The following is a 23,432-nucleotide window of genomic DNA, read 5'->3' as shown; positions in this document are numbered from 1 at the left end:
GTAATTTTCTTGCATGGTTAGGAGGTGTTTTTTATTGTTGATTCTAATTATTTTCATGTCATCTTCTCTAGTGGTTGGTTAGCGGTCATTTTCTCTTAGGTGTTCTGCAAATGTGGTTTGTCCCATATTTCCAGTCTCTCATGTGTTCTTTGTATCCGACATGAAATGTTCTCCCTGTTTGCACTATGTACGTGCCTTCACAAGTGTTACACTGTAGCTGATATATACGTGCTTTCTGGTATATGTCTCTGTTCTTTGTCACCACTGTCGACACTGAGACGTACAGACGGCTCCACTACGCGAGGCTGGAGAAGCTCTTCAGAAGCTTCTGCCGGACGATGAACAAACTGAGGACCAACAACAGCACATCAGGCTCTGCCGACCAACTTAAATTAACTACACTACTGACCAAATAATCATTCCTTTCGCTCCGGAAGAAGTTGTACTGGCAATTAACAAACTCAAACCCAAAAAAGCCCCAGAGCCCGACGGAATTCACCAGAAACCGTCAGGAATGCAGCACTGCAGAGCATACCATTTCTGACTTAATTACGCCGCGCGGGATTAACCCAGTGGTCTCAGGCGCTGCAGTCATGGACTGTGCGGCTAGTCCCGGCGGAGGTTCGAGTCCTCCCTCGGGCATGGGTGTGTGTGTTTGTCCTTAGGATAATTTAGGTCAAGTAGTGTGTAAGCTTAGGGACTGATGACCTTAGCAATTAAGTTCCATAAGATTTTACACACATTTGAATTTGACTGAATTACTGAATGACGCGTTACAACACAAGATACCCACAACAATCGAAATTTGCAGGTGCAGTAATGATCAAGAAGACTGAGGACAGAGACCCGACGGATGCGAAGACATACAGACCAATTTCCTTGATAAACACGTTGGCTATGGTTCAGGAGAGACTGCTGTGCGACCGACACAGAGAGCCTTAGTCCCCACCAGTTTGGACCACAAAAATCTATAGATTACGCCATTAACAATGCACTGCAAACAATAGAATCGTCGTAAGACAAATATGTAGTTGTGATCCTAATCGATTTAGGCGGCACCTTTGGTAACCTCTGGTGGCCTGCACCATTTGCAAGATTTAAGGAAATCCAGATATCCACACCTTTATATTACAGTCTCCTACACTACTGTAACAATAGAGTTGCAGAATGGGGTGCTGGCCCTCAGAGGCCGTCAAAAGAATTACGAAATGCTACCCACAGAGGTCTATACCGTCCCGTACACTGAGACATCACTTTGGAACCTCTTTTAAACTCTCTTGATGAGGACAACTGGGTAACAGGTGTAATTGCGTATGCAAATGATGTAACGGTAATTCCATCGGCCATCTGAAGAGCAAATATAGAACTAAAAGCAATACAGATTCTGCAAAAAGTAAATAACTGTGCAACAACAACAAATTTCAAATAGCAGCCAACAAAATTGTCTACCTACTACTGAAGCTTGCACCGGCAACACTTCAGCAATTATGGACGGCTGTAAACTTCCAACGACTTGTTGAGTCCATTCCATGTCACGTTGCTGCACTACGCCGGGCAAAATGAGGTCCGACACGATATTTGTAGGTATCCGATGACTTACATCACCTTTGCGTAAATCATAACCTTGTGAGCGTCGCATGAGAGTGAAAGAGTAACACAGCCTTTGCCAGCAGGAATTACAGTTGTGTGGGTGTCTTGGCAAAGTTCACGTAGTGAAGAACTCTCCGAAACAGAGAAAATGCTCCTTTGTAGGCAAGTTTTTGTTGTAGATTCAGACCGGACGGTAAAGAAGAGTGTAAAACCCTCCCCTGTTCACACACGTTTTACACAGAGGTGTTTCCATTCGCGAAGCAGTCCTGGATAGCTTTATTTGAGAAGGCCCTTAAGACCTGTAACTAATTTGCTTTGACGTCATCAATACTCTGAAAACAGCGTCCTTTCAGCATTCATTTTAATTTCGGAAACAGGAAGGAATCACAAGGAGTCAGGTCTGACGAGGAAGGCACAGTCATCTGATTTTTGGCACAAAATTGACGAATTGAAACAGTTGAGTGTTCGGGTACATTGTCGTGGTGCAAGAACTATGAGTTCCCTCGTAACTCTGGTCTCCTTTGGTAGATTTTTTTCATGTAACCGTTGCAAAACGTCTGCGCAGTACACAAGGCTCACTGTTTCACCTTGAGACAAGAATTCAAAATTCACAAATCCATTAAAGTTGGAAAAAAGTTACATCTTTTTTACATTTAGTCGACACTGACATGTTATCTTGGGGCGTGAAGATCCCTTGCCAATCCAATGAGATGACTGAATTTTTGTCTCCTTGCCGTATCCATAAACCCAGCTTTCGTCTTCCCTTATGATTCTCTACGCGAATGTTTCATCATCGGTGGCTCGTTCAAGGGGTTCCTGACAAATGTCCATTTGCTTTCCTTTCCGTACGTTTTTCTCTCACCAAACGAAGAACAAATTTTGCTGCAAATCGATGAATATTCAGTTTTTCTGTCCAAATGTTATCTTACGACCCAGCTGAGGTGCTAACGTCTTCTGCAATTACTGTGACGGTCAAGTTACGAGTGCATGCACTATATTGTTGATTTTATGAATGTGTGAGTCATCAGTTTAAGTGGAATGCCTTCCTGGTCGAGGATAGTCTTCAATTCACTGACAACTACTTTAAAATCATATGTAACAATGCGTATGACACAGGGCATTATCGCCGTAAGCTTATTTCAAAAGTTGAAATGTTTCTGCAACGGTTTTCCTAGTTTCACGCAAAATTTTACCTTGCAACATTGCTCCAGAAAATCCCACATTTCAACAGTCGCAACTAATACTTAAACAGGTTCACTCAAATAATAATATCACGAAAACTATACGTGATATCAACACTTCAAAAACACGTGGTTCAAAAGAAAGCAATGTACAAGACACTACTGCCAACTGTATATCACTAAATAAACTACCACCAAATTTCACTTCTGACAGCTTTACCAAAATTCTTGAAAACTTAATGTAGTAAAGAGTAGCTTCACATATTGGTAAAATAATTTACTAACAAAATGTCAACTTAGTTTTCAGGAAACCTTTTCAACAGAAAATGCTATACATGCTTTCACTGATCAAATATTAAATGTTCTGAAAATGGAACATCACCCATTTGTATATATTGTGAATTTTGACTGTCTAAAGCTTGGAAGTCACCCAGATGAGCTTAAGTATCGTCGCATGAGTGGAACAGCGCACTAATGATTTAATTCATATTTAGTTGGAAGAGTGTAGAAGATTGAAATAAACAGTTCGTACAATATGCAAAAATCTGCAGATTCCTCAAACTGGGGAAGTATCAAGAATGGGGTCCCACAGGATTCAGGCTTGGGTTCCTTATACATATTAAGGACTTGCCACTCTGTATTCACAAAGGTGCAAAGTTAGTTCTTTTCGCCGATGATACACGTACAGTAACCGCACCCAATAAACAAGGATTAGCAGAGGAAATTGTATATGCCTTTCAGAAAATTATTAAGTAGTTCTGTGCAAATGGGCTTTCATCAAATTTTTGTAAAAGACGGTATATACAGCTCTACACAGTAAATGGCTTAACACCATCACTAAACATATACTTTGAAGAAAAGTCTACAGCTAATGCAGAATATTCAAAAACTTTTGGTGCATGCGTTGATGAGAGACTGAATTGTAAGAAAGATATTGACGGTCTTCTTATACTGTTAGGGTTATTGCAATTTTAGCGATTAACATACTAATAAATTAGCTTACTATGCCTGTTTTCATTCCCTGCTTTCGTGTGGAATCATATTTTTAAGTAACTCGTCATTTAGAAATAAAGTGTTCATTGCACACAAGCCTGTAATCCGAATAATAACTGGAGCCCACCCATGTGGAAGCATTTATTTAACGTTTCAGGGATATTCATAGTAGCTTCAGAATAGATATACTGTTATCGCTAACCAATCCCGACTTAAAAGCAACAGCAACGTACATCGCTCCAACATTAGGAGAAAGCCTGATCTTCAGTTTCTGTGTTATATCTAAACTTGGCACAGGAAGGGGTGAATTATGCTGCTAGAAAAGTCTTTGGTCACATACCAAACAGCATTCAAGTTCTGACGTATAGCCAACAAGCATTTAAAAACAAATTAAAAGAATTTATGAATAACAACTCATTCTACTCAACACATAAATTTTTAGATACAATTTTACAATTACTGAAATGACGGAATTATGTTATGTAAAGAAATATTTTGTTAAACTAACGTGTTCCATAACATTATGAAGTGTGGTATTCATTACCTATGGTACAAGTATTAATCTAATCTAATCTGTCTCCATTGGTGCCTAACTTAGACGGTATGCTTAATTTCTGAGCAGACCTCACGCTAAAATTCCCTATTAAACGATATAGAAACATTTTATTTTTACATGAAAGATGAATAAGTGTCAATCAATGGATGAATCTGCTGCTTTTTTCACATGCTGCTTCAGTGCATGTGGACACTGGGCAGTTACCAGCTTCATTTACAGCAAGTGGTGCCTTGAGAAGTCAAGATAAAACATTTGAGATTAGCACTAAAACAACATCCAAGAAGTTTTATTTGCATTATCAATACTGTAACATAGTATAATGAGTATAAGAGTGCAATACAGCACAGAGAACCTAAAAATATGGATAAACTGAAACATTGTAGAGTTAATTAAAGAAAGAGTCTGGCTAATTAAAGTAGCTTGGTGAGGTTATGCAATTATTTTATGCTACAGTTTAAGTTTTGACATACTTCACAGGTCCAATACGTACATAGGTAATACAGCCACTGTAAATTTTTAGAATTTATTTCTAGTGCCATTTTAAACTAATTAAAACTTTCATCATTTGTTTTAAATGCTACTTTGCAAGATCCTTCTGACTTCAGTTGAGGTTTTCTTCCGGAAAGTGTATGCTGGACGCTTAATTTCTAGTTGTGAAATTTTAATGCTTCATCTGCCTGACAGCCGGAGCAGATATTCTTAATTGCGAAAGCTGTAAAGCGCATAACTAATATTTGCTTTTCAAATGCTTCAAAAGTGACGCTGACGGTAAGGGTACGGACGTCAGAATTGGATGTTTTTACTTCTGCAGAGATACTTTCCATCTGGACTGTTGCCAAATTCCGTGGCAGAAAGAGAAGACCACGAGAGTTTTGCGAAATATTCTATACAGCTGACACTCGGCTATATATACAGGACGGTTGTCACACTCAGATTCGATTTGAAATCTGAAACATATTACATTAAAGATAAAAAGTTATCATTCTGCTAATACACAATTTGTCAAAATATTTTAATAACTTTATACTTATTATTTGTATTATTATTATTAGTATAAACAACTTTGGGAAGATGTGCCTCTACGCTTTATGTGCATTTGTGGGCATGAATATACAATCATGCAGATCCAGAATGAGATTTTCACTCTACAGCGGAGTGTGCGCTGATATGAAACTTCCTGGCAGATTAAAACTGTGTGCCCGACCGAGACTCGAACTCGGGACCTTTGCTTCTCGTGGGCAAGTGCTCTACCATCTGAGCTACCGAAGCACGACTCACGCCCGGTCTCACAGCTTCACTTCTGCCAGTATCTCGTCTCCTACCTTCCAAACTTTACAGAAGCTCTCCTGCGAACCTTGCAGAACTAGCACTCCTGAAAGAAAGGATATTGCGGAGACATGGCTTAGCCTCAGCCTCGGGGATGTTTCCAGAATGAGATTTTCACTCTGCAGCGGAGTGTGCGCTGATATGAAACTTCCTGGCAGATTAAAACTGTGTGCCCGACCGAGACTCGAACTCGGGACCTTTGCCTTTCGTGGGCAAGTGCTCTACCATCTGAGCTACCGAAGCACGACTCACGCCCGGTCTCACAGCTTCACTTCTGCCAGTATCTCGTCTCCTACCTTCCAAACTTTACAGAAGCTCTCCTGCGAACCTTGCAGAACTAGCACTCCTGAAAGAAAGGATATTGCGGAGACATGGCTTAGCCTCAGCCTCGGGGATGTTTCCAGAATGAGATTTTCACTCTGCAGCGGAGTGTGCGCTGATATGAAACTTCCTGGCAGATTAAAACTGTGTGCCCGACCGAGACTCGAACTCGGGACCTTTGCCTTTCGTGGGCAAGTGCTCTACCATCTGAGCTACCGAAGCACGACTCACGCCCGGTCTCACAGCTTCACTTCTGCCAGTATCTCGTCTCCTACCTTCCAAACTTTACAGAAGCTCTCTGGGGAACCTTGCAGAACTAGCACTCCTGAAAGAAAGGATATTGCGGAGACATGGCTTAGCCACAGCCTGTGGGATGTTTGAAGCTGTACGTCGAATAATGCCGGAAATAAAATAGTTTCAAGAGCGGAATTGAAATACGCGGTGAAACCACATCAATGATAAAATTCGTTGATGACGTTGCCGTCCTGAGTGAAGGTGAGGAAGAATTACAGGACCCGTTGAATGGAAGTAACAGTCTAATGAGTGCAGAATATTAATTGAAAGTAAATCGAAGAAACACGAAAGTAATGCGAAATAGCAGAAACGAGAACAGCGGAAAACTTAACAGCAAAATTGGGAATCAATCAAGCAGATGACGCTAAGAAATTCTGCTACGTAGACAGCAAAATAGCCCATGATGAGTGGAGCAATGAGTACTTAAAAAGCAGAGAAGGTCTGGCAAAGAGGGCATCCTGGCCGAGAGAAGCCGACTAGTATCAAACATAGGACTTAACTTGAGGAAGAAATTTCTGAGAATGTACGTTTGGAGGACAGCATTGTGTAGTAGTGAAACATGGACTGTGGGAAAGCCAGATTAGATGAGAAGCTAAGCATCTGAGATGGGGCGCTACAGAAGAATGTTGAAAATTAGGTGGATGAGGATAGGGCACGGTAGGAAAAGAGGTTCTCAGCACAACGGCGAGGAAAGCAATATAGAAAACACACACAATAAAATGGGACACTAAGATAGGACTTCCGTAAGACATTAGAGAATTAACTAGAGAGAGCTGCAAAGTGTAAAAACTGTAGAGGAAGACGGTGATTGGAATACATCCAGCAAATAATTGAGGACGTAGGTTGTAAATGAGATGAAGAAGTTGGCACGGAAGAAGAATTTGTGGCGGTTCGCATCAGACCGGTCAGAAGACTGATGACTAGAGAAAAAAAGAACATGATTTATCCTCAGCCCATATTCTGTGCTCCGTAGTCTATCCTATTCCACAGGTCATGTGCTTCTTCCTCACTTTCGCTGAGGATAGCAATGTCATTAGAAAATCTTATCATTTGCATCCCATCGTTCTGAATTCAAATACCACTTCTGAACGTTTCTTTTACTTCCTTTCTTGATTCTTTAGCATAAAATATGAATATCGCAAAGCATTCTTAATCCGTGCAGTCTTCCTTCTCATTGTTTCTTCTTGGGTTTTGCGCATATTGCGTTACATATTTTTCTCATATCATAAGTATATTTTTCTGAGAATTTCAAACATTTTACACCGCTTTACATGTTGCACTATTTTACGTTGATGAACGATTATTTTATGGCGACGAATACCATAATAGGGTCTTGACCTTTTTCTAAGTATTACTTCTATTATTAAGCGTAGCATTAGAACTGCTTCTGTTGGTATTTCTAAATTTGCTGAAGCCAAATTCGTCATCTATCAGGTCTTAAATTTACTTTTCTATTGTTATGTGAAGAATTCTGATCGGGACGTGAAAGCATTAGCTATCGAGCCGACTATTTGTTAGTTCTCAGCTACCTTGGAAATCGAGTGGATGGTATTCTCTCGAAAGTCAGAGATATCTTACCATCTCACAGATTCTTCGATAATCGTTCGATTGTAAGTTCCCCAATGATTTTAGCAATTCCGAAGCAGTTGTCGCTACCTATGAATTTTTATTACAAATCTGTTACAGCTGCAGCACACATAATTTTTCGACTTGTTCTTTCTCAAGCATGACCTACCTCATTATACAAGACAGAATCAAACCTTTCTGTTCAGTTTGATCCTGAGTTGCATAGTGAGAGCGTATCTATACTGTGACCTGTATCTACCGACGCTGCGTGATGCATATATTGTCAAGTTTAAACGATTTTCATTAAGATAAGGCGCTTCCAGCGCAGCCTTAGTACCCTAGGCTTGAGAATGAACCAGTCGATTCGAAACTAGTCGCCAAAATATATATACAATAACTGTGACAGATTTGTAATAAACACTTCATAAAATAAAAAGATTGCTGTTTCCTACAGCAACAATATATTGAAATTGCAAAAGCTGCCCCTCCTTACTTACTTGATGACAAATTTTCTAAAACTCTTTAAAACTCTGATTAATATTGTATCCTTGAATTCTCCAAATCGATATGCGTTTCTTCTTCTATCCAGCTGACCTGCAGTTCCCACTCGTGGAGGCCCTCAGTTTTCGACAAATGTGCTCTCTCTTCTGAGCTAAACAGTGGAGTTTCATTGCGCTCTTTATATTTACAACAGTACTTTTAAATTACCCGATAGTTATTTTGACTTTTCCAGATTCTGAATCTATCTTTTCAAAACCTATTTTTTTCGGAAACTTTACATTTTTCCTGCTGTCTTTTCGCTTTAGCTTCCTTACATTTGCTGTTTATTTCACTCCCAAGTAATTCACATAGTTTTATTTCAGCATGTATCTCAGCATACACAAACGGTGCCAGACGCTGTAGTGAATGACTACTTACCTTCACAGTAGGCAACTGCTTTTATATTCTGATGAAATAAGTTTGGCCCCAGTTTGGGGAAATAATTTATATTATAAAGAATTGTGGTTGAGTGCGACGTTTCTGTTCTTACAGTTATACTTATTCTGACTAATTCTGACCTCTAACTTCACTTCTAACACAAATGTTACATCTCATTACAACTTATCTGACGTATTCTTTATTTCTCAAGATTTACTATCAAAAGAAGATATAAACTTTTCTACCATGGCATCTGAACTCTTGTAATAATAATCTCGTTTGTCTGTGGTCGGACCCGAAAACATGTCGCTGTCTTATTGAGTGTCCATGTATTACTCTAAATTCTGTGTCGAATCGGAAATCGAAATACTTATTTTCCGTGTCCCATGTAGTGTTAGGTTAACTAACGTGGTCTATGACGTCCTCTGTGTGGTATATAATTTTGTGACTACTGAGGTCTCGTCTGATCCAAGCCATCCAAGGATTTAAGAACTTTGAGAACCTCATTTCTTGATTTTACACCGACAAGTACTAGTTGTGTGTGAGTCAGAAAACGTCACGTCACAATATCGCAACACTCTAGATATTTGAGTCTAAATGACCTGCAGGAACTACAAAGTTTGAGGCCTTGTTAGACGTAGTCTCTTTTGACCGTGCTTCATACGACTTGTATTTAGTCTTTTTTTGCGGCTGACTGCGCCAAAATGGTCCTTCTTCTCTTTTTTCCTTAAAATTCTTGATAAGTTGCCCGCTGTTTACACTGAACTGTGAACCATAAACCTTCTTCACTGTCCTGCATTTTAAGAATTCGCAAATCTACTGACTTCTTAAACTTGAAAATACATTTCGTGAGCTATTTTGGGGATTCCATAAGTCTGTTAAATTAAAGCCCAGTTAGATGGAAAGTCAATCGAAAAGTTTACATTTCAAATTTATTTGTGCTAACTATTTAATACAGAAGTCAGCGATGGCTCTAACGACACATTCGCGATTGGATCCATGTTCCCTGGAACGTGTTTGCTTCTCTTATCGTAAACTGTCACCGTGTGAGTTTTCACTCTTAATTAAGCCACACCATGCACAGTAAATTCCCATACCTAGTACGTTCTGGATTGTTGTAAACGTACTTTGAATCGTAGTATACACTGGTGAGCCAAAACAATATGACCATTCGCTTAATAGCTTGTTTGTCCGTCTTTGGAAAGCGATACATTATTGATTCTGCGTGTCAGGGACCCGAAAGTTTGTTGGTATGTTTGTGGAGGTATGTTGCATTAGTCATGTAATTGGGCTAAATAATGAGCCGTTGATCAGCGTACGCGGTGATGGCTCCCGAAAGCGACCCACATGGGTTCTGTAGGACTTACATCAGGCAAATTTGGTAACCAAGACATCAACGTGATTTCACTATAGCACTGCTCAAACTACTGTGGCACGGTTCTGGCTCCGAGACATGGGCAGTTGTACAGCTGCAAAATGATATCGCCGTCGGGGTAGACATCAAGCGTGAAGGGATGCAGGTGGTTCGCAGCTGTCAGCTTTTCTTGATTTACTACCACAGGTACCATGCGAGGGCAGGAGAATGTCTCCCATAGCATAGTGCTGCTCCCACCAGTTCGCGTTCGTGGCACGCTACATATTTCGAGCCGCCATTCACGTCGATGACGGCGTCTCCAGACGACCACCATTGACCTAGCGTAGGAAAAATACGATTCACCCGAAGAGTTGACACTTTTGCATTGATCGATAGTCGATTCCCGATGGTCCCGTGACAACTTCAATCGTAACTGACAAAGTCGCTGCGTCAACATATGAACACGTACGGGTGGTCTGCTGTGGAGCTCATGTTCAACAGATTTTTCAAATGTGTGCGAATTTCTAAGGGACCAAACTGTTTAGGTCATCGGTCCCTAGACTTACACACTAATTAAACTAACTTAAACTAACTTATGTTAAGAACAACACACACACACACCCATGTTCGAGGGTGGACTCGAACCTCCGTTGGGAGGGGCCGCGCAGTCCGTGACATGGCGCCTCTAACCGCGTGGCCACTCCGCGCGGCCGTATTCAACAACGTACGATGAACGGTGTGCTCCGAAACACTTTTACGTGTATCGGCATTATGCTCTTTCGTCAGAGATACCTCAGATTACAATCTATCCTACTTCAGAGCAGACAAGCGTTCGACACCACGTTGTGTGAAGAATCGTGGATGTCCAAACATGTAGTGCCTTGTGGTAATTTCACTGTCCTTCTACCTCTTTCCGTAGAAGCTCACAACACTAGCAAGTGAACATTCGAGCAGCTTCGCAGTGTTCGAGATACTCGCTCACAGGCTCTACCCTTTGTCAGAGTCGCTTATCTCAATGGATTTCCCCAACTGCAGCTATACCTTCGCTAGAGTGATCCCCAGTCCGTGTCTGCTCCACGTACATACTTTTCTTACCGCGTCACGTGCCCGCAAATGTATCAGGCGGGATTCACCGTCGCGGTGGACAGTGCTCATAATGTTTTGGCTGATCAGTGTATGCGCCGATGTTCAATCAAATTTGCAATCAGGTGCCATCTGTGAGCGGCGAGTAAAACTAACCATCTTTGTGTATTATCTGTGAAAGTAATAATTTTCTAAAGCTTTGGTAGTATTTAGTGATGAAATAGGCATGTTTTAGTTAATATTTGATTGTAACGTATACAGTGGAGTGTTTACAGTGGACAGAAGAACTACGATTATTTTTTAAATTTTTATTAACATTTGAGAGAACTGTGCTAAATTACAACATATGTCAAAGATTATGGATTACTTTTGTTGATGCACACTAGGACAGAGAGTTAATGAGTCTGTCAGAGTACTGACTAATGATGTGCTGGCTTCTGTTCGGTGATGTAGTGTGGAGCCGCAGACCTGCATCATTTAAATTTTATAGAGAAAGCCAGTAGCTATGGAATTATTAATAATGCTGTCGGAGAATTGTTTATTTGTGTTCCAGCAGGAACATCGTTGTGAACTTCGAGCACACACTGAACTGCACAACAGCTGAGTAACATTTTGTAAAGCTACATCTCTCCCTGAATTTTTGTTTGCCTGCAAACGAATGACTTAGTAAAATGTACTGGTACTTCAGGGCCTTCTTTAAGATAACCTCCTGTTTTCATCTATAATATTACAGAGAAAGGTATAGCGTACAATCCGTGCGGAAATGAAGAAACACATGGTCGTAGACTGAATTATAAGGTTACAGCTAGTTACAGAAAAATAGTTAGCAAGATTATTTTGTTAGAAGTAATGGTCTTGCAGAAAAGGTGACTGAAAATGCTAGTAATTTTCGACGTAGCAGTTCAAGTGGAATTAATTGACACATTTGTGATTAAAATGTCAGAATTTAACTGTAGGTAGTGTCGAGTAGACGTTACACAAATTTTACGAAAAAGTAAATAAGAATTTCGAGTAGACACTCTTGTTTCGTTACTAAATCGCAACTATTGGTACTAACATTCATTTTAGAAACGCCTTCTTTGTCGCGTGGGACAGATATGATATTAATTCGAATATGAGGACGACCCCAGTCGTTTCTTAGTTCTATATTAACTAAAAACTACTTTCATTTTTGTTTACTTTTTGTATATACTTAACGGCAATGTAGAGCGAGAGGGTGTGACTGTGGTTCCGTGGGGCTGCTATGTTATTTGTTACACAACGCTTTATGTTAATGGACATCATTGTTGGGCCTCGTTGTAAGTCATGTGATCACATCATCGTCAACTATATTAAGCTATATTTTCAAATCTGAACCATTACTTTTCAAAACAACACACGCCACAGTGCTCGTACGACACGTGTTTGCATTATATTAGTTCAACACGATTTTGGGTGTTCGATTCGCCACTGGTCAAAAATCCTTTCTGCTTAAATACTTTACAGCGTCTGAAATGTTGTAATCTTAGTTTCTGAATTGTTCGACGCAGAAGAAATTATTGTTCGTGAAAGAAACTCTGCTGACAAAATACTGACGTGGAACAGAAGAATATGTTTTGCACCAGCGCGCCCAAGCACAAAAATTGATGGAGAGGATGCCTGACCGTGGGGAGAACGAAAAGGAAACTAGAGGCACGGGATATCCAGTGTCAGAGATCGCCACAAAATGAAATACGAGCTGCCAGGCTGATGTCGGCCACGTGTCTCCTCTGACACCGGAAACGGCCAGCCCACTGCTGTGCGGTGCTCCGACCCGGCCTTCTGAGTTCCCCCGCTGCGACCTCTGGCGCCGGGTCGCAGATACACAGAAACGCTCTCGCCATGATGTGGCCTACTGAACCCACAATCCCACGAAATGGGGCCACGTGCAGTTCTTATTGCAAATCTGTATACCAGTTACACACAGAAAGCTGCACACTGCTGTACCGCTTTTTTTTCTCTAGCAGTAATCTGGAACTTTATCACAGTTTGCGTTTATTCTTGATGATTAGTTCATTACTAACTCGCTCAGCGTACAGCGACCTTCAACATTAAACAGACACGCGAAAGGTATTTTGTTATTATTTTTCGTTTATTAATAACTTACGGTTTTTTAAAATTGAATTTCTATCTGACTTTAGAGCTTTTTTCACTAACAATTCTGTCACAATGAAGCTTTGTTGTTGTGGTCTTCAAGTCCTGAGACTGGTTTGATGCAGGTCTCCATGCTACTCTATCCCATGCAAGCTTCTTGATCTCCCAGTACTTACTGCAACCTACATCCTTCTGAATCTGCTTAGTGTATTCATCTCTTGGTCTCCCTCTACGATTTTTACCCTCCACGCTGCCCTCCAATGCTAAATTTGTGATCCCTTGATGCCTCAGAACATGTCCTACCAACCGGTCCCTTCTTCTTGTCACGTTGTGCCACAAACTCCTCTTCTTCCCAATTCTATTCAATACCTCCTCATTAGTTATGTGATCTACCCATCTAATCTTCAGCAAATTTCTGTAGCACCACATTTATAAAGCTTCTATTCTCTTCTTGTCCACACTCCATACAAATACTTTCAGAAACGACTTCCTGGCACTTGAATCTATACTCGGTGTTAACAAATTTCTCTTCTTCAGAAACGCTTTCCTTGCCATTGCCAGTCTACATTTTATATCCTCTCTACTTCTACCATCGTCAGTTATTTTGCTCCCCAAATAGCAAAACTCCTTTACTACTTTAAGTTTCTCATTTCCTAATCTAATTCCCGCAGCATCACCCGACTTAATTCGACTACATTCCATTATCCTCGTTTTGCTTTTGTTGATGTTTATCTTAAATCCGTCTTTCAGGATAGTGTCCATTCCGTTCAACTGCTCTTCCAAGTCTCTGACAGAATTACAATGTCATCAGCGACCCTTAAAGTTTTTATTTCTTCTCCGTGGATTTTAATACCTACTCCGAATTTTTCCTTGTTATAAAGTAGAAAATTAGTAAAACACATGTAAATGCAATAAGAAGTATTTTAATTTTTTTAAAGTGAACTTGGGTCTTACTGAAGCACAAACATGAAAATTCGCTTTCATTACATAGACACTGTGTGCACGTTGATATACATCTCTCGTTTCTCCTTAAAGTATCTAATATATAAATATAAAATGTAATAGTCAGCCAACCGGTTGCAAACAATTAAAAAAACACACGTTAACCAGGTTTCGATAGTTCTAAGACAATCTTCAGAAGAATGATATCTATTATAACTTTTTCTCCTATGAGTTGTCTTTTGTTCATCTATGTGAAGTAATAAATATGAGTCCACCATCATATGGGCTTTCTAGCGACTCCGACACCGTCTCTCCATCACCTTGATGCCGTGGTGAAAATGCTCACCTTATTACTCGCAGCATCACTCAGTTTTCACAGGAAAAAATATCAGGATGACTGTTCACAAAGGTCATCAAATCTTTTAATTTTTTGAGTTGTTCCATTATATCCACTGCATCCAATATCTGGACATTGTATATTGTATGAATAACATTATTACTCTCCCACCACTTGCGACGTAACGCGCTCTTTCGCACATAAATTGTCCACCTACCTCGATACTGCTGCACATCTGCACACGTAACTCCTAGTCAGGAGTTACTTAAGATCTCAGAAAAGCAGTGTTGAAGAAACTGAGATTTCATATCTATACCTCGGAGGCCTCTATAAGTACAAAAAGCTCCTAGTCAGGAGTTACTTAAGATCTCAGAAAAGCAGTGTTGAAGAAACTGAGATTTCATATCTATACGTCGGAGGCCTCTATAAGTACAAAAAGCTGAATATAGTCTTGTGAACTCTAAAGCATAAATCGGAAATGGGTCGCTGTTCAAATTTCTAAGTTCAAAGGTCCTTTTAAACTTGCATTAGGATTTTTATTGATATTAAGCAAGATCATCAGCCCACATGCGTTCAAATTATTAAAGTTCCTGTTCGCAGTCCTCGTCACACTCAAACAGCCAGAACTTTTCCTATCCAATTCCGAAATCATTTACGAGAGTAGTACAGTCAATAAACTGCTATTTACTTTTGCACTCGCCATTCAGTGGTTGTCTTTAAATAAAGTTTTTGCTCGCAATAACTACTCATTAAAAATGTACTTAGTACCGCCACGCTTTTAGTTCAGAGTATACACACGCGATTTTCTCCAGAACAAAATATCTCTCGAGTCTTAAAATTTCACTAATAGTTACTGGTAAACACCAGCTACCTTTATCACTGTACCGAAACGCGGAAATCACAATATCACTTCATTTTACATATAATGCGTTCGGACACTTTCAGCATGACCGGCTCCTTCGAAAGCTAGTCCACCTCCTCCTTCTTCTCTCTGCCTCTACAAGCACCTCTATCTCATGCGTTAGGTGCAAACCGTCTCACTTCTTATTGGCTGTACAGAATTACGGCCAATCAGAACTGACTTTCAGGGTGCGGCTTGCGCCAAAATCTAGCAAGAACCAACCACTGCTCTCAACTCATTGACGTCCTTAAAATAAGCAACTCAAAACTCTCTTGTCAAACAAATAAAATGGAATAAACTTTAAGTCGTACTTTACGTCTGGAATTTAACTATATAGTCGTGAACGTTCTGGCTGTCTCTTACATATTCAAACCTGCTTGGACATCCGTCATCCACTAGTAGGGGAACCACTGGTGCATTCGTTCCCACGATAGAAAGCTGGAACACCTGCAAGTTCCTATAGAGAATTACAGAATGAAAATTTTATATACAGAATGAAAATTTAATATTGGCGAATGTCCCACATACACTCATACAAGTGCTCTCTTTGACACTCCCCCTAAGACAAAACACAAATATCTACTTGAAATTCTTAAAGTTATTACTACAGCAAAATTGCTAAAGCTTTTCTAAAATGAGAACTTTCCAAATTTGAATCTAAACACTGAAGGTGTTATATCTTTTCAAATAGTCACAGTTGGTGAACTATCAATATATATATTTGTTTTTTAAGTGTCGAATAATTACGTTTTTTACTGACGTTTCTCTTTTTTTTTTTTTTTTTTTTTTTTTTTTTTTTTTTTTTTTTTTTTTTTTGTAACTTCCAAATTGTGACAGTTATAGCCTTCAGATTTTGACAGATTGTTCCTTTACACAACAGAAGGTTATGTACATAATATGAAGTTCCTCAGGCTATTTCTAGATCAGTTACTAATTTTTATAGTTCCAGAGAATGTAACTACTCTGTAAGCGCCTCTCCGCTACTTTCACACGCTGTAAGCACGCCATATCGTCATGACGCACGTCTGCAGGAGACAGCTCGCCCGTTGCAGATCGTATACGATTCTGACTGCTTACACTGGAGCCCACATACATTCATACAAGAAAGCCTTAATAGACAAATTGGCGATCGCGCCCTAGCTGCGACGTCTCACACTGAAAGCACTTAAACAGCTGTACTTGCTCGTAATAAACGTCAAAGACCAAAACTATAATTACTGTTTGCGAAAATTTCGAAAATATATGTATGTCCCAAGTACGTTGCTTCGTAATTCTGAACAACATAGGCACTGCAGTATCGTACTTACCACGCAGCCGACTCTCAGTTAAAAAGTCTCCCCTGTACGGGAATGTGTAAACTGAATGTACGAGTGCAGGTTGCCGACACATGGTTGAAGACATATGGAAGTTTGGGGCAGACCGTGGAGCGCACTCCAATAGCCTAATGGTAAGGCGGCCGCCCGCAATAAGCTGGAAATCAGGGTACGGGTCCCTATCCGGAATAAATTTTCATTCCCCTCATTCCATTATACAGCTGATGGTTGCGCATATTCGCAACTGTGAGTACAATTCATATATCCCAGAAAGAATGCTCTGAATCACTCCAAACTCGGAGGATCCGTAATACACTGAAACCATAATAAGTGATTAAACTCTCAAAGAGATGCTGTGTACATAGGCCCAACAGATCTGTCTTTTGTGAGACTGAGTGGGTCAGCTTTACGCCACTCTCAGCTGCAGAGCCGTCAAACGAAGTGCAAACGTGCAAGCAAGTGCCGGTATACCTCGTCATCGTCAAAGAGCGCAGTGTCATCGTGTGAGCGAGTTCGAACAAGGCAATATGATTCATCTCCTGCAAAAGGGTTTGTCCTACCGTGGCATTGCTGCCCGTGTAAACATGCTGCTACGACAGCGATAATGTTGGTAGAAATATTCAAATGTGTGTGAAATCCTATGGGACCTAAGACTGAAAGTGCCACGTAAACGCCGTCGCTGGAGTGCTGATTGAACTAACATAATGTTTTCAGACGGGTCCCACTTCAATTTGCCCTAAAGCGATGGCCGAGTACGTGGTCGACGTTACCTCGGTGGTCGCACTCGGGCAGACTGCATTGTTGGGCATCGTAACGTTCAAACGCCGGGTGTAATGGTATGAGACGTAGTTTGTTTACAAAATGCGATGTCGAAGGTAATCAGAGCAGAGTTGAGAGCTTGAGGCATTGCGCTTCCTGCAGGTAGCCCCACGTGTTACATTTCAATAGAATAACGTACGGGGAAATGTGGAGAGTAACGTGCTAGCTATCTCTGTCTGTCTGGCCTGCATGTTCACCTCATATGTTGCTCATCGAAAATGTCAGTCGCTATATTGTTAGTTCTGGTCCTCCCAGAGCTACTGTCAACGTTTTGTGAACGGTCCAACGAATAGCGTGGCAACATATAAGGCCCTCTTTGATTTCATGCATCAACGTCCAGAGGCTCTGATTTGACCACGTGTCTGCTGAATACCATTCAGAATTATCACGGTCAAAGTACAAGTACTAATCTCGTGTGTCTTCCCTAATCTGTGGAATAAATTTCGCAATCAAAAGTCTCCTTTTTGGTGCTGCAATTTTCACGAACGATCTGTTGTCCTGTTTGTGTCTTTCATGCCACACAGAATGAAATAGGCTGTCATGTATATGGTCAACACAGATCCTTTAGTTGCAAAACCTTCTTGTAAATATTTCAATCGATTTTGTTTTCCGTATTTGTACAAAAGACTGTTCCTGTTTGAGCCTGATAATGATTATTAAAGAAGATTATCATAGCATTATGACTTTCAACAAATGCCTCAAAGCTGTGGTACACTAGCTACTGAAAATTCTGATTATTATTGTTGTTATTATTTCATCCATGAAGGCTTGAAAAATCGATCGCAGTATATTGGCTGCTTGAATTAATTCTCGCTGCTTGTTGTGCAAAAAAACACTGTTAAAAGTAGTGTCCTTCAGCTCTGTCCGTGTAACAAATGGATTCGGTGATAAAAAAATTCAGGTTCTTTTGAGGTGATCCACTCATGGAGCCAGTTTTCAAGGTCATCGTTGTCCAGAAACGCAACGGAACATGGACAGAAATAAACGGGAATCGACAGGAGCGATGTCTTGTGAATATAGCGGTAAGGGGTAAGGGCCAAGACATCGCGGTGAAGTCCCTTCAAAGTTTCTTTCACCCGGTTTGCAATATGTGATTTGGCATTGTCATGAAGTATGATGACTTTGTCATATCTCAAAGTATTTTGCGGGTGTCTGTCTTTACGTGGGCGATTCAGATGGAGTAATTGTGCTTCGTAGCGTGCAGCTTTCATCGTCTGAGTGGGTTGCAGCAGCCCGTGATGCATCACACCAAACAGGACGCATTTTGTCAATCAGCTTAGAATCGGTCTTTGAATCGTCGAAACCAATCTCTGCACGTTGTCTCCGACAGAGCATGTTCTCCATACGGTACCATTAGCAAACAGTGACTTTCCGTTGCAAATTTCAGGAGATGAAAGCAAAATAGTAACATTTCGTAGGTGCAAAACCCGACATGTTCATGGCACAGAACGTTCTTGTCCCTTCATTCGAAGCCACCGCCGGCCGGAGTGGCCGAGCGGTTCTAGCCGCTACAGTCTGGAACTGCGCGGCCGCTACGGTCGCAGGTTCGAATCCTGCCTCGGGCATGGATGTGTGTGATAGGTTAGTTGGGTTTAAGTAGTTCTAAGTTCTAGGGGACTGATGACTTCAGAAGTTAAGTCCCATAGTGCTCAGAGCCATTTGAATCATTTTCGAAGCCACCCACAGATCTTAAAGCCCAATATTTCTACGGTTAAATAAGTCTGGTTTCGCTGTCCGCAGTGTTGCACATTTACAACTACTGCCCGCTTCATCAGCAGAATTAATTGAAGCTCCCAATAGGTACTTCCATGCCGAGAGGAAAAAAATAACATTAGAACCAGCAACACGTTAAATGAACAATTTATTTTACCACAACTAGTTTTGCCCTTACCCGCCTGCAAGGGGCAGCGGACGTATCAAGTGCAATTTTATCTACTCTCTCTTGAAATTAGGACGTTTGTTATATAAAATACGGCAGAGTGCAAACTGTTTTCTGGGTGCTATTTTGAAATTTACAGATTGAACGCAACATAGTGGCTTCATGTGTTCACAGCTATTATGGTTGCTATTCAACACCATTTTATACAAAATCATCTTTATCTTTTGGAGAAAACCATAAAGTTACACAAGAAATGTATGCCGCTGTCTGAAGATGGGTTTCAGCCAAAACGTAGCTACGGAAAAGAAATTTATTTATGCAGCGAAAACCGTGGCTGGTTACTGTGTTGTTTTTCAAGTGTATATTGCCATTATTTCCACTGTTCAGTACAGTGATTGTTAGCTGGTGAAGAGGGACCGTACTGTACGTTTACGACATAGATTGTTCTTTAAAAGCGAGAACTCTCGAATTTCGACAGCCACTGAATATTTTCGTGTCGATAGCCTTGGTATCGTAAGAGTGAAAAGAAGCAGTGTCTAAAAATAATGCACCGTAATGAACAGGACTAGACTGGTTGGGGTTGGGTTGTTTTGGGGGAAGAGACAAAACTGCGAGGTCATCGGTCTCATCGAGTTAGGAAAGGACTGGGAAGGAAGTCGGCCGTGCCCTTTCAAAGGAACCATCTCGGCATTTGCCAGAGCGATTTAGGGAAATCACGGAAAACCTAAATCAGGACGGCCGGAGGCGGGATTGAACCGTCGTCCTCCCGAATGCGAGTCCAGTGTGCTAACCAATGAACAGGAAGTTACAAGATGTGTGATCTGAGGGCCGCGCGGGATTAGCCGAGCGGTCTCAGACGCTGCAGTCATGGACTGTGCGGCTGGTCCCGGCGGAGGTTCGACTCCTCCCTCGGGCTTGGGTGTGTGTGTTTGTCCTTAGGATAATTTCGTTTAAGTAGTGTGTAAGCTTAGGGACTGATGACCTTAGCAGTTAAGTCGCATAAAATTTCACACACGTCTGAACATTTTTTTGTGATCTGAGGTTTTCCCGGCGTACAGAAAACTTGAAAATTTCTCGGGTATTCAGCCGGGTAGCGTCGTCCAAAAGGCGCGATATTTCGGCAAGCCGAATTCTTGGCGTCTTCAGGGGCCTGAAGATGGAAAGAAATCGGCTTGCCGAAATATCACTCCTTTTGGACGACGCTACCCGACTGAATACCCGAGAAATTTTCAAGTTACAAGATCTTCACTGATGTGATAAACTTTCGAAAAGATAGAACTACTGATACAGACACTTCGTGATAGATAGGCAGAAGTTTCGGAGATTCGTAGTCGGTGTGCAAGACTTAATGCCGGGCATAGCGCAGAGCATTTTGTCAGGACGTACCTAAGGTGACAACACCAAATGATGTCTGCTGAAGCACATTTTAAATTTCGTTCTTATTTCATACGTGATTTAAAACAGGGATTATTTGAGGAATACGTTTCTCTACCCCTATCTAAACTCTGTCTTAGGTACGAGGGGCGATCAGTACTTAATGCAACACATTTTTGCTCCCCCAGTTTCGATTGAAAAAATGAGGAATTTGTTGTGTGGCATCGTGAAATATTCAGCCCCAATGGTTTCAGGATCAAGTAGGTAAAAAGACGAGGGCTATTAGAAATCCTTGGGTAACAGGAGAAATATTGAATTTAATTGATGAAAGGAGAAAATATAAAAATGCAGTAAATGAAGTAGGCAAAAAGGAATACAAACGAGATCGACAGGAAGTGCAAAATGGCTAAGCAGGGATGGCTAGAGGATAAATGTAAGGATGTAGAGGCTTATCTCACTAGGGATAAGATAGATATTGCCTACAGGAAAATTAAAGAGACCTTTGGAGAAAAGAGAACCACTTGTATGAATATGAAGAGCTCAGATGGAAAACCAGTTCTAAGCAAAGAAGGGAAAGTAGAAAGGTGGAAGAAGTATATAGAGGGTCTATACAACGGTGATGTACTTGAGGACAATATTATGGAAATGGAAGAGGATGTAGATGAAGATGAAATGGGAGATACAATACTGCGTGAAGAGTCTGACAGAGCACTGAAAGACCTGAGTCGAAACAAGGCCCAGGGAGTAGACAACATTCCATTAGAACTACTGACGGCCTTGGGAGAGCCGGTCCTGACAAAACTCTACCATCTGGTGAGCAAGATATATGAGACAGGCGAAATACCCTCAGATTTCAAGAAGAATATAATAATTCCAATCCCAAAGAAAGCAGGTGTTGACAGATGTGAAAATTACCGAACTATCAGTTTAGTAAGTCACAGCTGCAAAATACTAACGCGAATTCTTTACAGACGAATGGAAAAACTGGTAGAAGCCGACCTCGGGGAAGATCAGTTTGGATTCCGTAGAAATATTGGAACACGTGAGGCAATACTGACTCTACGACTTATTCTTTGAAAAAAAATCAAAGCTGCACCCTTAGCCAGTAAAATCATGGTGAGGGTCTTCTGGAACTCTGAAGGGGATATTCTGTTTTATGTCCTCCATCATGGTACAACGATAAACTCTGAAATGTATTGTGCTACCCTCAGGAAAAGAGTGGGGAGTAATATGGTCTTTTGGTATGCTGAATAAAACCAATCTGCTTTCAGGGAAAAAGTGTTACATTAGTTACTGAACGCCACTCGTCTGTCGCCAGGGAAAAATATCCCTGCTGTTTGCTTCACATCACTTTTCGTCTTCAGATTTATATGTGCGAGCAAATGTTTCTTGCAATAAAACATGATAATTGTGTAACGAGGTCTCAGACTACAGACACTCATCTGGAGAGTTCACATCGAGTTGTCACTACAAGCATCAAACTGGATATAGACAGCCTGCTTAAAGAGAAGCTGTGGCTTGCCTCTCATTGAAAGGTAAAATTTAGTGCTATTGAATATTTTTTTGCGTTTACTTTTGTACTGAAATAGATTTAGCCGTAGTTATTTAAGTTAAATCTGTTTCTGTCTAGCCACAGCATGAATTTAGAAAAGTATCCTGTCCCACTTAGGCAATAACATGTTTATTTATTTAATCGTATGGTGATTTTATACAATACACAGTTGATAAAAGGCAAATGATTTTATACAATATACATATGATATTAGACAAGATTAAACCTTAAAGTCCGTGTTTTTCAACCAGTTAACTAAGCTGGGTGTGCGAATGAAGAAGTCATCGGGAATTCCAGGGTATGAATGAAGTGGACAGCGTTGGAGTAAATGTTCAATTGTCTGCTCTTCTTGATTACATTCACACCTACAACAACCATGTCCAGTCCTTAACCTGTTGAGGCGGCACCAAAGGTTCCTCGGAAGGTCAAAACCTTTTGGCTTCTTTGTTGACCATTCATGCTTCCAGCTTTCATTTAGATCAAAACCATTCGCGATGAGTTGTCCTGCAGTAACACTTGCTGGTCTTCTTGATCGCAATCGTTGCCGTGGCGGATGACAGAATTCGTGGTGCAGTGGTAGAGAGGGTGATGTAGAGATTTTCTTGGCCTCCCTCAGAAGAGCTTGTTTCCGCCTTGAGTGAGTTGGAGGGATGTGACTCAGCACAGGTAACCAGTGGCAAGGGGCTGATTTGATGGAACCAGTAATGCAGCGCTTTGTGTCGTTAAGTTTTGTGTCTACCTTCTTCATATGTACACTTTCCAACCAGACAGGTGCACAGTACTCGGCAGCAGAGTACACAAGACTGATGCCAGTTAAACGCAGACAGTCAGTAAGGGTTCCCCAGGTGGTACCACTGAGCTTATGTAGTATGTTGTACCTTGCAGCAACTTTATGAGAAAGCTTGGTGATGCGCTGTTTGCAGCTCAGGGTTCTATCTGTTACTGCACCACGACAGTTTGTTTACATAGTTGTTTTAAAATCGCAGTCCCCTACAAGAACGCCGACCGACTTCGATCATTC

The sequence above is a fragment of the Schistocerca americana genome, chromosome 1, assembly GCF_021461395.2.
Source record: "Schistocerca americana isolate TAMUIC-IGC-003095 chromosome 1, iqSchAmer2.1, whole genome shotgun sequence".
NCBI classification, from domain to species: domain Eukaryota; kingdom Metazoa; phylum Arthropoda; class Insecta; order Orthoptera; family Acrididae; genus Schistocerca; species Schistocerca americana.
The sequence above is the reverse complement of the archived record's forward strand: the minus strand, read 5'-3'. Positions refer to the sequence as shown.